The sequence below is a fragment of the Numida meleagris genome, chromosome 1, assembly GCF_002078875.1.
Source record: "Numida meleagris isolate 19003 breed g44 Domestic line chromosome 1, NumMel1.0, whole genome shotgun sequence".
Taxonomy (NCBI): Eukaryota; Metazoa; Chordata; class Aves; order Galliformes; family Numididae; genus Numida; species Numida meleagris.
This window is the reverse complement of record NC_034409.1, coordinates 157,684,158-157,701,944: the sequence shown is the minus strand read 5'-3', so window position 1 is coordinate 157,701,944 and position 17,787 is coordinate 157,684,158. Positions and strand designations below refer to the sequence as shown.

At 35.5% G+C, this 17,787-nt stretch overlaps 1 long non-coding RNA gene across 1 annotated transcript; it reads left to right on the top strand.

Annotated features, from left to right (window-relative positions):
* On the top strand, positions 3,145-16,438 carry LOC110395958. Its single transcript, XR_002436717.1, has 5 exons — positions 3,145-3,303; positions 5,554-5,705; positions 6,251-6,381; positions 12,722-12,774; positions 16,175-16,438. It is a non-coding gene; the product is annotated as an uncharacterized LOC110395958 (long non-coding RNA).

Sequence of the window (17,787 nt, the reverse complement as noted above, 5' to 3'; positions counted from 1 at the left end):
TTTTCCTGACAAGGGACAAGGGCCAGATCATATAACAAAAATTTGCTCTACTCTAGTTTGGCCCTCATAGAGGGTAGTCACATTTACAAATTCTTACAGTGAACAGTAACTCAAAGGCACTTTCCTGTGTATTATGCCATGGTCATTTTTGGAAAAAATCTAAATGAAACAGGCCATATTTCTTCCCAGAATTTTGATAATGATTAATTATCTGAGCCTGTTTTATATAACCATTATTACTTGCCCCAGTCACCTATTAGTAAGCTCAGTTATACTTAGTAACTCAGCTACAGAAAGCTTTGTTTGACATAAAGAAAATACTGTTGAGACTAGTTATTGTTATCAGTGTTCTTCATTTAATGCAATAGAAACAATAATGTTTTCTGAAACTCAGATATTGGCAATAGGCAAAAGTCTGTAGTCAACCAAAGTACATGAAAAGCTGCTCAAGAATATAACCTCTATGGGATAAGATATCACAGAATTTCTAAGGGTATCTGTGAAAGCGTGAGTAGAAGTGCCAGCAGAGAGACAAAGCAGAGAAATAGTGATAGATAAGCACAGAAGACAGGTAGTATTAGCTGAGGAGGGAGGGAGATCTGCAGCTTCATATATCTTTCATAAATAACCACGGAAAATTACATCAGAAACACCTGATCCAAATTCATCAGTTATTTCTTGTACTGGAAGCAACACACTGAGCCCTGACCTTTGTCTGCTTGGTTGAGTCAGATGAGTTTGTATTATAGACAGCCTCAAAAATATTTAAAGAAATAATTAAATAATTAAAAGCACCAGTAACTAAAACCAAGATAGCAGATGAATATTTAGCTTAAAATGTTGTGCCATGAAAGCTGAAAGGCAGTTTATTAATTATCACCATAATGTATTTGCTATATTTGAGTAATTTGGATTAAAAAAAAAACAAAAAACAAAAAAAAAAAACAACCAAACCTGTTAACTAGAAGTCTCATCTACAAGTGAAAAATCTCAAAAAGATCATATTGTCTCTGTCATTGAGTACATCAGCAGCAAAATTATTCTGCCTAAGGCACAGGAAACAAATATTGTTAAGAACAACACTATTTCTGTTATGATCTCTCTACTGTCCTCAAGGACTATCATGTTTCTGATACCAATTTCTTTATATGTTTCTTTTTGTAACAAGTCTTTGTGCCCTTGTACACCCTCAGTTTGATCACGTGTTTTCACATCAGTGAACTTTCAAAACTGGAGGGACAACCAAGGACAACAGCTCTTTCTGAAGCTCTAGTGCTATACTAACAATAAAGATAAACTACCTAATTTCCTGGGAATCCTGAGCCTATTCACACAGCAGGATTTGGCAATAAAAACATATGTATTACTGTTTTGAATTATTCTCAATAAAATTCAAAATATCTGAAATGTCTATTAATAAGCTCTGATATTTATGTATGCTCTCATTTTGTTCTTGTGCTTTATACAAAATCCTGTTACTCAAGCTTCACTAAGGAACCAAGTTTGTTTTACCGTTGGTAAATATTAGCCATAAAAAAGTTATACCATTATTGCTAGCAGTCATTTATATAAAACCATAGCATGTACTATGTTTTACAAATAAATAAACCTTCTGAGTTGCTAAAATTCCTTAAGCTAAATGAAAGACAAAGCACACTATTCCAAGCTAGGGCACAAAATAACTAATCAAAGCCAAAACATGACATTGAGGAGTGTTAATTTTCACAAAACAAGGATAAATAACTTATAATATAGATCTTAAAGAAATTTATTAAAATGAAAATGTAGATAAAGACAAGGTTCATTTTAGCTGTACAGATGCAGTGTATATGGATGATGATTCATACCTCTTGTTTTACTCATTGACCTAAATTTTGTCATCTAATTATAGGTAACAAACATGTATAATTAAAATCACCTCATCAAGTTTATAAAACAGATAGAAATCTCCAGAAGGTGAGACATAGTCTTCAGAAATAATTCCAGAAATATGTGTTTTGATGAGAATGGGAAGTCCTGGTTAATCATATTTTTTTAATATATTTTCTATATTCTTCTAATGTTTGTATGTATTCACATATAAGGATATGCACTTAGTATACCTTGGTCTGTAGTGCTACTTAAAAGAGTGTTATGGAACATTTTAGTTAAGCAGTGTGAACGAATGATCAAGAATCCAGTATTAAAGTTTGGTTTTGAAATTTGGTTAAGTTCTCCTTCCGACATGAATCTCCTACAGAACAATCTATGTCTAAGCAACTTGGATACAAGTTCATCCCTAACTTATCCTTACGTCCAAAGATTTATCTCTAGTTTTCTTTAGGTAGCAGTACTAACAAAACTAAATGACTTACCCACAATGCCTTTGAAAATTTGAAGCAAAGCAAAATTAAAGGGCTGCTCTGAAATTAATGCCTCTTATTTTATTGTGTAGGTCCACAATTTTAGAGGCAGGTGTTGGTGACAGAGTAGTAGAGATTGAACCTTCCCACCAGTATTTCATTACGCTTTGTTGCCATGCGTCAGATGGGATCGGAGTGGCAGTCTGACAAGGCCTCTCACGTGGCAGTGCGTATGAAGCAAATATGTATTATTTAATTTCTCCATGCAGAAAAAATTGCACCCATTGACATTCATTGTTGTTTGCATTGATGAAGGCCAAACAGCTGATGCTAGCACAGTGAGCTGATGAGTGATGCATTTCAGCAGTGGCAACAGCAACAAAGGGTCACCTCTGCTAGTGCAGGTTCTTGTTCATCGCTGGTGAAAATGCATAGCTAATGGTGGTAACTGTGTTGAAAAACAATGTTTTGAAGCTGAGAATTTGCTCTATCAAATAGTGTTATTGTGCTCTTTGTTGTGGTTTCCATGGATATAAATCGGAGACATTGCTTTTGGAGCAACCTTCATAGATGCTGCCCTAGACAGCTCTTCACCCGATGCAGCCCAGGCAAGTCAATAGATTGAACACACTTGATCTAGTCTAGTCCCCCTGCTAAAGCAAGTTCCCCATAGTAGGTTACACAGGGAAACACCCAGAGAAGGAGACTCCACAGCCTCTCTGGGCAGACTGTTCCAGTGCTCTGTCACTGTCATGTTCTTATGGAACTTCCTGTCTTCCAGTCTGTGACCTCACCAGGGCAGAGCAAAGGGAGAGAATCATCTCCCTTGACCTGCTCGTCACCCTCTTTTAGTGCGCCCCAGGATACCACTAGGTATCTTGGCCACAAGAGCACACTGTTAACTCTGCAGAGCTCTTTTCCAGCAGAACATCCCCTAGCCTATACGGTTATTTCTCCTCAGGTGTGTCACTCTGCATTTATCCTTGTTGAACCTCATAAGGTTTTTCTGTGTCTAACTCTATCCAGCCTCTCCAGATCTCACTGAATGACAGCACAGCCTTCTGATGTGTCAGCTACTCCTTCCACCTTTGTATCATCAGCAAACTTGCTGAGGGTGCATTTTATCCCTTCATCTAGGTCACTGATGAAGATGTTGAGCAAGACCAGACCCAGTACTGACTCCTGTGGAGCACTGCTAGCTACAAGCTTGCAGCTAGACTCTGTACTGATGATCACAACACTCTGAGCTCTGCCAGTCAGCCAGTTCTCAATCCACCTCACTGTCCACTCACCTAATCCATAATTTCTGAACTTAACTATGAGGATGCTATGGGAGATAGTCTTAAAAGCTTTGACGAAGTCAAAGCAGACAATACCCCATGCTCTCCCTTCATCTACCCAGCCAGTCATGGCATCCTAGATCACTACTGTATTGGTCAAGTATGACTTCCCTTTGATGAATCCATGGTAACTGCTCCTGATACCCTTCCACTTAGTTGGAGATGAGATCCAGAATAAGTTGTCCCACCACCTTCGCAGCGATGGAGGTAAGGATGACTGGCCTGTAGTTTTCCAGCTTCTCCTTCTTGCCCTTTTTGAAGACTGGAATGACACTGGCTTTCCTCCAGTCATCCGGTACCTCTCCCATTCTCCATGACCTTTCAAAGATGATAGAGTAGCTGGACAATCACTTCTTCCTCATCACTCATTGATTCATCCTATCAGGCTCCATGGATTTGTGTGCACTGATTTTGCCTAGATGATCTCTGATCAGATCCTCCTTGACCAAGGGGAAGTCTTCCTTTCCCCAGACTCTCTCTCTTATCTCCAAGGTCTGGTACTCCTGAGATGCAGTCTTAGCAATAAAGATGGAAACAAAAAAGTTATTCAGTAATTCCACCTTCTTAGTGTCCTCAGTTACCAGGACACCCACCTCATTCAGCAATGAAGCCCATCATTTTCACCAGGGATGTGGTGGAGTCACCATGCCTTGAGGTGTTCAAGAAACATGTAGATGTGTTACTTAGCAAAACAGTTTAGTGGGCAATATTGGTGGTAGGTGGACTATTGGACTAGATGATCTTAAAGGTCTTTTCCAGCTTTAATAATTCTATGACTCTATGATTCTACAGTTCTAATCTTCCTTTTGCTATTACTTTATTTTAAAAAGCAACGACATTCTTTTCATATATTTTGCAATAATTAGATTTTTTTGTGTGTGTATACACATACACACGTTTATCTAGAATGATGCAGCCTTACTTTACATATGCTCTAAGCTGGTTGCTGTGAACAAACTTTGCTCTAGAAGAATCACATCACTCCAGCATGGACATATTAGAGCATAAATAAATTTACATGTCTGCACACATCCATAAGACATTTTCAGATATTTTTAGGATGTAATTCATGCAATAGAATGAGTACTGGGATGTATCTGAAATCATATCTGTTAATACTTTGCAACTAGATAGCTGGAGTTAGGCAGATTTCACTGGCTTATACTCCACCTCTAGTGAGACATGAAAGCTTGGTCTTTGAGCTTGTATTTGTGGTGTACTTTCTTTCAACCCATGATCTACTTCTGTCTCTGCAACAATTTCACAAGTGATCAGAAATAAGGTGTTTGCTAACTATTTGACTTTTGTATTGCAACCTGTAAAATGAGGAAACTATGGTCATGTCATTTCAAAAGAATATTATTAGTACAACCTCATCAATGTTTGCAGGGTGTACAATTTGGTGATAACAAGGTTCAGTAGAAAAATTTGGGAATGTCCATGTCAATCAGCTCATTACAGCATCACTGAATTTTTATTTGAATAAACTCCAGTTTCAATAAATCTACTTTAGTGTTATGGGTTGTTTTTTTTTCTTAAAATATTGAGTAAGAAACTTGACCTGACATGTTTAAATTTGATTAAAATACTTTTATAGCATCGTTATGGAACTATTCCAGAAAGAGACTGTATGATATTAGAAGTGCTTCATCTGTAAAATATATGTGTAAGAAGAGTGAGGAGAACAACAGAATTACACTCAAGAGAATTCTTTGTGTGCAGGATAAAATATAACTGTCAGCTGAACAATGGGATTTATGCTTTAGTTGTGTTTAGACAGAATATGATATTTCACGTGCTTCTGTCAAGAACTCTTATTTCTGGTTTTCCATTGTACTATAAAAATGTTGTGAATATCACTTTTCATTTAGATTCAAAGAAAAGGAAGCTTCGTGAATACTTACATCGGAAAACAACTATGGACTGCACTAGATTTCCAATCCAAAACAATAGCACTTGAGCTGTAGCTGGATAAAGATGAATGGGTATGTTTTTGAGCAGTCGGAACTTGGAGCTGTGGGAAGTAAGCAATGCTTTTTTTTATCAGATATATTAAAATTGTCTGGTAAATCATAATTCTCATTCATATTTGAAGTCAATAGGTGGAAATCTATTTTCATTTTCCACCATTACAAAACTGAAATGCATCAAAAAGTAAACAATTCCTTTTAAGACATTGAGGCATGTAGTATATTTGCTTGGGTTTAAGAGGAGCCAAAGACAATTACTGTGCAAAATATCTTAAGTGTAGATACTTCAATTTTGTTCACTCTTGAGATGATTAACTGAACCACTAAGCCTATGATTGTTCTGTGGAGTGATGTTCTATAATTAATATTTTCACCTTGAAGTCTAGAAAGTTTTGTCATAAGTAGTATTTTTCATGAAAATTTTCACTTCCATGAGAAGGTGAAAAAACGTTAGAAGAAAGATGAAAGATATCTCTAGCAACAGTTATTAATAAGCAGTAAGAAGTGAGTAGATGAGTAAAACTTCCAATAAAATTAAAAAAAAATACTGAGAGCTCCTTCTGTACATTTTGGTTTAATTCATCTTTTTGTACGATAGGTCTGTATTAATTTCTGCTGGCTAAGAAACTGCAGAAGAATTATGCCATCTGTAATCAGGCTGAGAGATCTCAATTATCACAGTTCTACATGACTAGGCTAAAGATGCTAACAACCTCTACCAGAGAACAGGTAACATGCCTAATGAGAGAGTTTCCTTACTTTGAGGGCTGTGTTTAGAATCCTATGGACATTGGATCTTTCATAGAGCTTAGGTATTGTTTAATGCAAGCAAAGAGTTGACTATAAGAATAGAGAACATAGCGAACTGGTGAGAAAAGTTGATATGTACTAGAAGATGAAATCTCATAACTGGGTTGTGTGGCAATATTCCTGGGAAAACCAGTCAGTATTTCTGCTGGATATCAGAGAAGGTCTTTCCTATGCTCTGATCTTTCCTGGCATTGTATAGACAATGAATACAGAACAGAAGAATGAGAAAACAAAAACTGATTATGAAAAGAAATTTGTATTACCTTATTTTCACTCTCTGTGTAAAGAACCTGCCTGTACAACAACTTTGATGAGTCTATCATGAAAATATACACAAATGAATGCACATACGGGCTTAGTTTATTACTTTTATTTTCAATATTCACTTTTTTATTGCCTGCTCTTTTTCCTGAGGTACTTATTTAACTTGTGTTATATGATAAGGCTTATAAGTGAAAACATATTTTGCATCTGACATACATGCATATAAATTTGCATATTTATACTTTGGAAGCTATTGATTTTCTCCACTTCCTTGTTGGAGATAAGACTCAGTAGTATCTGTTATAAGTTAAAGGAATGCCAGTATCTTTACCAGATTTCTCACTACTGAAGCAGACTCCTTTGTCTTTAATTTAACTGATCCTTCAGTCTAGCAGTTAAGTGGGAAAAATTTTGGGTTGCATTAAACACAGCATAGCTAACTGGTCAAAGGAGGTGATTCTCCCACTATATTTTGCATTAGTACAGCCTCACCTTGATTATGGTGTGCATTTCTGATATTCAAAATATAAAAAGAATATTAAGGTACTTAAACACATCCAGAGAAGGGCAACAAAGCTAGTAAAAGGGCTAGAAGACATGTCTTATGAGGAGAGGCTGAGGACACTTGAGTTGTCCAGCTGGAGAATAAAAGATCAAAAGGTGGCCTCATTGCTTTCTGAAACTTCCTGAAAAGGGTAAGTGAAATGGGAGATGCTGGGCGCTGCTCTCTGGTATCTGAGGAGAGAATGCGCAGGAACAGCATAAAGCTGCATCAAGGGAGGTTCAGACTTGACATTAGAAACAAATTCTTTACTGTGAAGGTGGTCAAACTCTGGAACAGACTTCCTGGAGAGATGGTTGATGTCCCATGCCTGTCAGTGTTCAACAGATATTTAGATAATGCCATTAATAATATGCTTTAACATTTATTAGCCCTGAAATGCACAATCATAGAAACATAGAATCATCAGCGGGCTTGGTCTGAAAGGAACCTTAAAGATGATGTATTTCCAACACCCCTGCCATGGGCAGGGTTGCCAGCCACTAAACCAGGTTGCCCAGGGCCCCATTCCAACCCAGCCTTGAACACCTCCAGGAATGGGGCATCTACAACTACAGCCTGTTGTAGCAGCTCACCAGCCTCTGAGTAAAAAATTTCCCCCTGAAATCTAATCTAAATCTCCCCTCTTTCAGTTTAAAACCATTCCCCCTTCTCCTGTCATTTACAGGCCACGTACAAAGTCAGTCTCCTTCCTGCTTATGAGCTCGCCACAATTACTGGAAGGGTGCAATGAGATCTCCCAGAAGCCTTCTCTTCTCTAGGCTAAACAAACCCAACTCCTTCAGCCTTTCTCCGTAAGATAAGTACTTCAGCACTCTGATGATCTTTGCAGCCCTCCTCTGAACCCAACAGCTCTACATCTTTCTTGTGCTGGGGACCCCAGGCCTGGACACAGAACTCTAGATTAGGCTTCACAAGGGCAGAGTAGAGGGGGACAACTGCTTCCCTCACCTAGCTGACCACCCCTCTTTTGATGTAGCCCAGAATACAGTTGTCTTTCTGGGCTGCAAGTGCACACTGCTGGCTTGTATCAAGCTTTTCGTCCACTATGACCCCCAAGTCCTTCTCCACAGGGCTGTTCTCAAGGAGTTATCCTCCCAGTCTGTACATGTACCTGGGATTGCCCCAGTCTAAGTGCAACACTTTGTTGAACCTCATTAGGTTTATGTGGGCCCCACTCTCAAGCTTGTCCAGGCCCTTTTTGGATGGTATCTCTTCCTTCTATTGTGTCAACTGCACCACTCATCTTGGTGTCATCTACAAGCTTGCTGAAGGTGCACTCAATCCCACTGTCTATGTCATTGATAAAGATGGTAAAAAGCATCAGTCCCAAGACAGACACCTGGGGTACACCACTCATCACAGGCCTTGATGATCTTTGTAAGACCATTTCAACTGAACTTTTCTATGTTCTAACATTACCTAGATCACATGAAACAGCACTAGTGATAATTGCAGGATTTCTAGCCTATTATACAACATCTTATGTAAATACAGAAAAGCTAGAGATAAAAATGGTCATGTATAAGTATCAGTAAGAGATACTTTCATTTTAGCCAAGTTATATCAAAGGTTAGAATCTTATTGTGAATAAATACACTAAGTGAACTCAAAAGATTCAGTTGTAGAAAAACAAGAAGAAAAGTAGTAGTAATCTCTTGTATAGATATAATGAAGATATTATTAATGAAATAACATTAAACTCTTTCACTTGAATGACATTTTTGATTTGATAGTGAGTAGCATCCGCATTGCTGATGATAACAGTTGTTGAAAAGCCTGAACATTTTTTTTTTTCAAAATTACCGAATCCTCAGTTTGCTAAAGATCTAACAAATATACCTGCATTCATGAATGTGAAAGAGAAGAGGAATCATGGACTCTTGAAAGTTCCTCTATGGTATCAAAAGTGCTGAATCAATACAGGAAACCAATGAGAAAGGCTAACAAATGTAGAAACGCGTAATTTTGATTGCTGCAGATAGAAAAGTCTCATTTCTAAGTACAAAAGTATGAAAATCCACGGTCAGGAAACTTATGCGAAAATATTTATGTCTTCCATTGCATTACTTAAAATAAGCTTAACCAAGAAATCATTGTCAGGTGAACAGTTGTACCAAAATTCTAAAGGGTTATAGCTTTCCTATATCTTTGCTCATTTTTGTCAATTTTCTGCTATTAATAATCCGCTTCAGGTAACAGGTTGGAATAACACGCAGATAATAAGAATGATAACTATATGCTTATTACTTCTGTTCTGCTCAGCCAACGTTGATGCTTTTGTCTGAGGAAACTTTAACTTAGCTCACAAATTGACATTGCTGATTTTGTTGTTTTGTAAAACCTAATCAGCTATCTTTAAACTGCTGACTAAAGCAGAGTTTTCTTGTTTTCAACTATGTATGCAAAAGCAGGAAGAAACTGAAATTCTGGAACCTTTGAAATAAACAGGATAAAGGTTCTAGCCTTCCAGGTCCTCTATAATGAGCATCAGGGGGAATTAAATTAGAATTTGAGAGAAAATAATACTAGCTCCTATGCTTCAAGGACAATAAAAAAATGTGCTACACAGAATTCTCTTATACGCAGAAATAAGTAGAATAAGGGAAAGTACATGAAGAAAGGAAGAGTGTGGGATGTGGTGTGAATAGTAACAGTTTTAAAATCAGTAAAAATCTTCTTGAAGAAGTACTGTTCTTGAAATGAAATGCCTTTTTGTGAAAAACTAGCCAATTCTTCAGGCCACTGACATTAAATTTGCATTTATGCGTAATATCAGGAAAAAAAAAATCTTAACAGAATGGCTATGTAGAATTTTTCACTGATTTTTTTGCCAAGTAGTGGGTCTGGATAATTTTTCTTAATTAAATAATGACCAACTAAGTCTGATAGAAAGCACTATTTTTTACAAACCAATTTTCAGGTTAACTCATATTACTAAGAAGCAGATTTTTCTAAGAAAATACTGTTCATACTCAAAACTACTGGTAGTGATGGTGTAACTTTGGAGACTACATGATATATTTCATACATAAAAAATACATTTCTGTGTTAAGTGCAAAACTGTACTTCATCGTGAAACAATTGCTGGTTCCTTTTTCTTCTCTTTTCTTTCAAAGAGAATGGACAGAAGTGAGGGATAGAGCAAAAAAAAGTTGATATTTAGGTTACCTCAATATTTAGTTTATATTTTACAATATGTAAGATATATGTGATTTTGTGTGAAGTCTTTCATATAATCAACTATTCTCCTTTCTGAACAAAGCCAGGTAAGAAAATAAAAACATCCATAGTGTATCTATAAACAGCAGTCTAAACAAAATTTTCCTTCTGATATCCAGTAAAGGATGCTTGGAGAAAAAGACACAGGCAACATACAGAATGCATTTTCCTTTGAATGTTCTCCTAGGATTTTTATTTAAACAGGAAAAGAAAACATTAAATTTCTTTCATTTTGAATTGGCTATCTATACAACATTTCATTGTCTTGTCTTTCTTGCACACTCCATTCTCTCAAAAAAATATATGGGTAGTAATTTGACACAAGAGTTACTTAATTTTTATTTAGAGTTCTTTTTGATCACACTTCCACAAGCTTTCACCGTTTCCTTTTACCAGCTGTTATCTATGAGAATTATAATGACCAGGTTAAAATGAAAATACTACACATCACAAAGAGTGAAATCTTAAGAATAAGAGGGAGCTTTGCCATACCCAATGTTTCACCCAAACATATACAGAATGTGTTGCTTGATTAGCTATACTGCAGAATGATGAACTTGGTTTACTTTATAACATTTCATTCCTATCTTTTTCAAAATTACAAACATATATTTTGGAGGAAGAGGAATGATAGGGAAAAAAAAGTCACTGTTCTATTCCTCTAGAGATGTCTTAGGCTGGATACATTGCATTTAGACTAAAAAAAGGCATTCACAACTAGAGTGACCAAAATGGAAATTCTGCCATTAATGTTCCCCTTCTGCTCTTAAATAATAAAAGGAATAAAGTAGTGTGCCTTGTGACTCAGAAAAGTTGTTGGGAACAAATAATGGATTATTACTTCTTGAGGGAAAGTTTCATAACAGAGATACAATAGCTGTTATCTTCAATGATGCATCTTACAGTGAGACAGGAAAAATGAATATATATTAATTGCAGAATTATTTGAAAAAGAACTTTCATAGTTTTCCAGAAGGCATCACCAAAGTCTTTACAAAAAAGTTTCCACAATATGAAAGGCATAAAATCTGATTGATGTATGTTGTATGTTATGAATGCACTTGTACAAGTACAGGTGTTTGACATTTAAATCTAGAAAGTCAAGTCTCTTAAAGGAACCACTAGCACTGTGTTTGTACTCTGAATAACATGGAATAATTTCCTTGCTGGAAAAGTTTTTTTGATATGCATAATTTGCACTTTATGCCTCAATTAAAAAAATAAAAAAATAAAGCAGAACTCATAGCTTGAGATAAAAACTATTTACTAAGACAGAAAAGGAAAAAATAATAGTAACAATAATAATATGCATATATTTTTTACAAAATAAGTGATATACAATGTAGTTACTCACCACTCACCACTCATTGACATTATATAGTATAGGATATTCCTCTGGCAAATTTAAATCAGCTGCCTTGGTTCTGTCCCCTCCCAGCTTCTTGTGCCCTAGAACCCTCACTGGCAGGGCAGTAAGAGAAACTGAAACAGCCTTGGCTCTGTGCAGCAATACTCATCTATCAGAGAGCTAGAATAAAGGTGTATGTGTTGCATCAATTAAAATAAAAATAATTCACTCCTTTGGGGACAACAGTAGAAACAGAGTTTATATAGGCAATCTGTTCAAAACAGTTAACCTCCCAGATCAACACAAATATTCCAGTACACATCTGAAAGCACCGTGACAGATTTTTTCCTTTTGCTTTGAACACATTACTGCCTATTTCAAACTTCTTTGCCTCCTTTTAGGCACAAATAACAAATAAATAAATAAATAAATAAAAATGAAATCCCAATATGACAAAAGCAGACTAATACAAAATTTAAAGTAAATATACATCTTAATATGTGTCTTAAATAGCTCTATTCTTCCATCCACGCTTTTCATTTTACCATTGTGTCTCTCAGGGTTCAGCTAAGGCCCTCTTTTCACACACGGATACTCTTATATCCCCTCAGAAGTGGTTATGGTGTCCATAACAATATTGTTCTCTCTTGAAAACACTACCGTTGTCCTCCGCATGTGCAAGTTAAAGAACGGTTTCTCCCTTGTTGCTATGAAGACTCCTCATACACACTTCAGGTTGATCCTTTTGTATCTCCTTGCGTTGCTACATTTTCAGGCTTGCAGAGTTTTTGAGACACATTCCTAAAGCAGGCAAGTTCTTAATTTATAAGACCCTGTATGATTCTCCTCCTCTTTTACTACAGCTTTTTCAGACTTTCACCTTCCCTGTGGAACTATTGTACAAGAGTTCATAAAGGTATGTAAAAGTAAATGTCAGAATAGGACAATATCCTGAGAAGAAAAATATCTCGTTGTTTGGCATGTAGAAACTATAATTTCTGTAGGTTTGCAGATTTGTAAATTTGTAGATTTGAGTGGTGATTCTGTCTATAAAGTTATCTGACATAGTTTAAACTGCAAAGGCAGAAAAAGGCAAAAATGTCTCATGACGTTGTATAGATATGAAAAAGAATGCTGTTGAACTTTAGAAATTCTACGTAATGTTTGAAATGGAGAAGAGATTAAAAGTGTGTTGAGAATTGCATAGAATTGTATGATAGTTCAGTCCCCCTGTATTTTCATGTTTGATGTTGTGTTCCTTAAGTGCTCCTGTATGTTATTCTCATTCCGTTTGAGCTTTCAGTGATGCTAGGAAACAAATCCATTCAAACTGTAAAACACTGTCTACATCAATTATAGGCAATTTTTCATCTGAAAATAGGCAAGATATGTCATCTATTGTATGGCTTGCTTTGAAATGTCTTTTATATTTCTGACATTTTAATACATTTTTCTGGTCAAAAAATCTTTGAATCCAGAAAGTACTATGAAAGCGTAAGATCAGAAACTAGACTACTTTCTATTAAAATGCTGAATATCCAAGATATATTGATGATTAAGGTAGTTAATGATCTCTGAAAATACAACAAATTACAACTCCTACAGATTTCAACATGGTGCTAATAAAATAAAAATAATATAGTGTAAAGAACCCTATTAAATATGCTAGAAGTAAAACAGAGTTTTTATAAGAATATTGCAGATTCTTATGCAAGATTTTGCTGACATTTGCATTAAAAGCAAATGTAATATCTCTCTTCAAACATATGCAGAACATGGGATTAACCTTAATAACTTTACACTTCTGTTGTGTAGATACCCGTATGATCTAAATATCTAGACTCCCTAAAGAATTCAAGAAGAGAAACAGAAATTTTCAGGATGTACTTGACTTGATGTATTTTAAACTTCTGTATAAATAGAGGAAAAAATGCTATTTAGGAAACATCTTTAACCCAGATTCATGATGAAATCAGATCGGTGTCTATAGTGGATACATCTGGGCTCAAGTATTACAATAAAACAAACAAAACAACAAAAAACACATTCTAAAGATTTTTAAAAAAAAATATTCCTTTTTTAATTCTTTCCTTATTTCCTGTGACTCTAGCACCAATATTTTTATTGTACTGAAACTACAAGCAATGTGCTTTTGCCACGGGGATCTGAACGTTCTATTTTGTTTTGTTTCATTTCTTAGCCACAAAAAAAAATATTATGTGTGCAAGTTGTGTAGACGATTTCATTACATTTATTTGGGAAGAGCTACAAGTGTAGAATACACATGACTAATGCAGTCCTTTAGAAAAACAATTAATTTCCATCTCATCTCATAGAAAGTGTGTCATAACATGAGTTACATGACTGAGTTGCACCCTAAAAGTTGACAAACTTATTCAGCACCTACTGCTATTGTTGTACGTGTTTATTCATTTCAAAATGTTATTGAGTAATTCAGGAATCAAATATGTTATCTAATTAAAAATAATTACTTGATACAGGCCAGTAAAAAGTCAGATACACTGGAAGTCACGTATCCTACTAAAGAAATGTGTTATATCTCCTCCCACTGTCTTCTCCCACTATTGTGGGAGATAAAATAATAAAATATTTCAATACAGGGTTTGTTATTCTTCTTCGATATCAATTTTTTTTTTTTTTTCATAAGATGCCTAGATGTTGAGTTTATGGTAAGTCCATATATTTCAGGAACTTGTTGTTAGGATAGACAAAGTCAAGGAGATCTGTCCTGAAGAACATAGTAAGTTTAGACAGTTGTATCATCCATCAACTCATGTCACTATCAAAGGTGACTATCAAATTATGACAAATTACTCACTCACATAAAAGAGTAACCACATAATTTTAGAAGAAATCTGCCTTAGACTGGATCCAATTTTAGGTGGCTCTCCACAAGACTAATCATCTATGCAAGATTATACTGATGTTTTTTTAACGAATCCTCATTCATAAATTACAGTCCAGCTGCTTTTCGCAATAGGATGCTATAATACAGAAGAGCTGTCACCAGGCTGATACCTGCCCTCGTCACTTTACATCTTACAAAGCCATTTTGATTAGAGTTACTTTCATTTATTTTTGAAGTGGTTTACATGCAGAAATGATATGCAGATGACCAGAAAGGTCTCTGGTATACTTAACTGCAGTGCAGTTCTAGTCATATAGTGCAGGTCAAGGAGTTACACATTTGTAAAACTTTGCAAATACGCAAAAGATCTTGCTATAAACCAATAAGTAGTCAGTAAAACACAACAGGAAAGTTGAACAGAGAGATTAGCCTAAGACTTCATCAATATAAGCTTTCTTATACTATTGATAATTGATAAATAGCTGGATCACCTGACCACATTTTTAAAGAAACTGGAACAGCCTGCAACCTTAATTTTAAAATGCATATTTACAATAAAAATAAAGATTTCTTACTAATCTCGTGTAACCTTTATAGGTTACAAGATTAATGGAGGGATCTGTGGAGTCTTCTCATTCCTAAAAATTGTATTTATAGTTCATCGCAGTTGGTTTTCATGTATACACATGGAAGGCCAAATTATCCCATTTAATATTTTAAAACTAAGCTGGCAATGAGCTTCTTTTTCATTTCTTGAGTAGTTTTTGGACTGAAACATGCAGTGTCTCTAATTGATTCAGAACTTGGAACATCAAATAGCTCCTTGGATTTGTGCCATCTAGAAACATAGGAGTTCTAAATGTTTATAAAATTGTATCTTGCAGAACATTTGCGACTCATTCTCCTAAATCAGGCAGATCAGAAAAGATTATATGGATGCCTCTCTGAGTCAACACAAGGTTTCTTTCCGACAAAGATCAGAGAGGAAGAAGATGCGTATTTTGTATTGACATGAGTCAGGATGCAGTATCCTGACAGTATAGGGTGTCCTTACAGGCCCACCTTGCAGATGTGTGTAACTAGAATGGTTGTAAAATCTTACGTAGTCCGAAAGTAGCTCATTTATTCAATTTTCTGCTCATGCATGACCTTATATCATATTATTTGTCTACAAATCCTTGAAAATAATTTTCTAGGGAAATTATATACACATTACGGCACAAATTTCAAAAAGAAAAATCATAAACTCATTACATATCATTTTCATAGACATGTAAACAGTTTAAATTGCTTCATTTTTATGATGAAATCATCTCAATCAGTAGAGTTTTGTTTAACTTCACAATGAACAGGAAATTGCAGGAAGCCTTTATTATCATTATTATTTATTTCATGTAATTTTGACAAAAATTACACTAACTCATCTACCACTTCTGTTTTCTTTCAGTTTAGAAGAAAAATATTTTGACCTACAATGCAAAACCTCTTGATATTTTGTCAAATTTATTTTATGCCAGCAGCATTCACTGATTTTAATTGAATGGAAACAACAGTTCTCATCTTCTATGTCACATTGCTGGATTTTGTATCATTGAATTTCAAGCTAGTTTCACTGGGACCTGTCGAGTGTGGCTTATGCCAACCTCTGAGTCTCCTTGCTAAACTCTTTTCCAGGGCAGCATTGTTTGCCTTTTGTCTGTTCTCTGATTAAATTGACATCATTTTACCTTTTGCGACTCCCATGTCATTTTCTGTTGACAGCATCTAGTAATGGTAACAGACCAGTGTCCTTGTGGAAGGGGCAGAAATCATTGATTGGCTGGGTGTATTAATTCAGACCCTTTAAAAGTCATACAGACGTGCCTTTGTGTTAACTGGCAGCTGAATGGGGGCTAGTGAGAGATGTTATTAACCACAGATAACAGTCAGCGCCCTCTATTCACTAGCAATGTCACTTTGTGCCATTTGAAGAACAGTTTGTAGTGAAATTTGCTCAAGTAACTCTTCCGCTCCCTGTACGCATACTGAACTGAAGTTATTTAAATTTTGCTTTAAAGTGGAGATAGTGTTCTGATTATACTGATGTTGGTAGTATACTTACATAATTTCCAAGGAGTTGAACCACTTTTAATAAAACCCATCTTCACTTCACAACCAAAATCTCTTCAGGACAGCAGAATAGGCCCTGCTGATATTAAGTTAAAGGTTTACCATGGATAGGGAATTTATAATTGCCTTTTCAGAAACAAAAGATTATGAGTGGTTACAGTAAGCACCTAGCTATATGAGTCCTATCCATAAAACACAATCAGAAGTAATAATTACTTCAAATCCTTCCATTCTGTCTGAACAATTTAAACAGGATAGAGAAATGGGAATACAAAAGCCTTAAAATTATGAATTTTACAAAATATCTGCATTTAAAAATAAGGTATCTGAGACGTGTGGAATGGTCTTTGTGCAAGATTATATGCTGAACATAAAGCATGTATTCAACCTCACTTCTGTTCCTCAGTACAGTGTAAGTAAGACTTATTAACAGTGAAAGGTTTTTGTTTTCATATTTTCAAGATTTACATGTAAATTTCATACTTTTCTTCAAGATTAAAGAATTTGGCAACAACTGAAGTGGAAACTACAGTGAGAATAGTCTTCCTTCTGTTGAATTTACATTATTACATATAACATAAGCTAAGCAATGAAATCTGATTTTTGTCGACATTCTGAAAATATAATTGTCCTTGTATTTTCCTCAGGACAAAAAAAAAAGAAAACCAAAATATTTTATCCTGACTCCAAGTCATCCTGTGATATCTTCCCTATAACAGCAAATTAAAATGATTATAATGGGTCAACATTTCTGACATAAAAATTATGCTGTAGGGTAGACTAGCTTAAGCACAATACCAAAACGTAGTAAATGGTTTACACACCTGAGCCCTTTCATATCCAGCCAGTACTACTAGATAAGTTCAGGCTGCCCGCTGTATTTACACATGTAGCACCCACTGAAACATTTATTAATTATTGGTTGATGTTGTAGACATTGAAGGGAAGTCT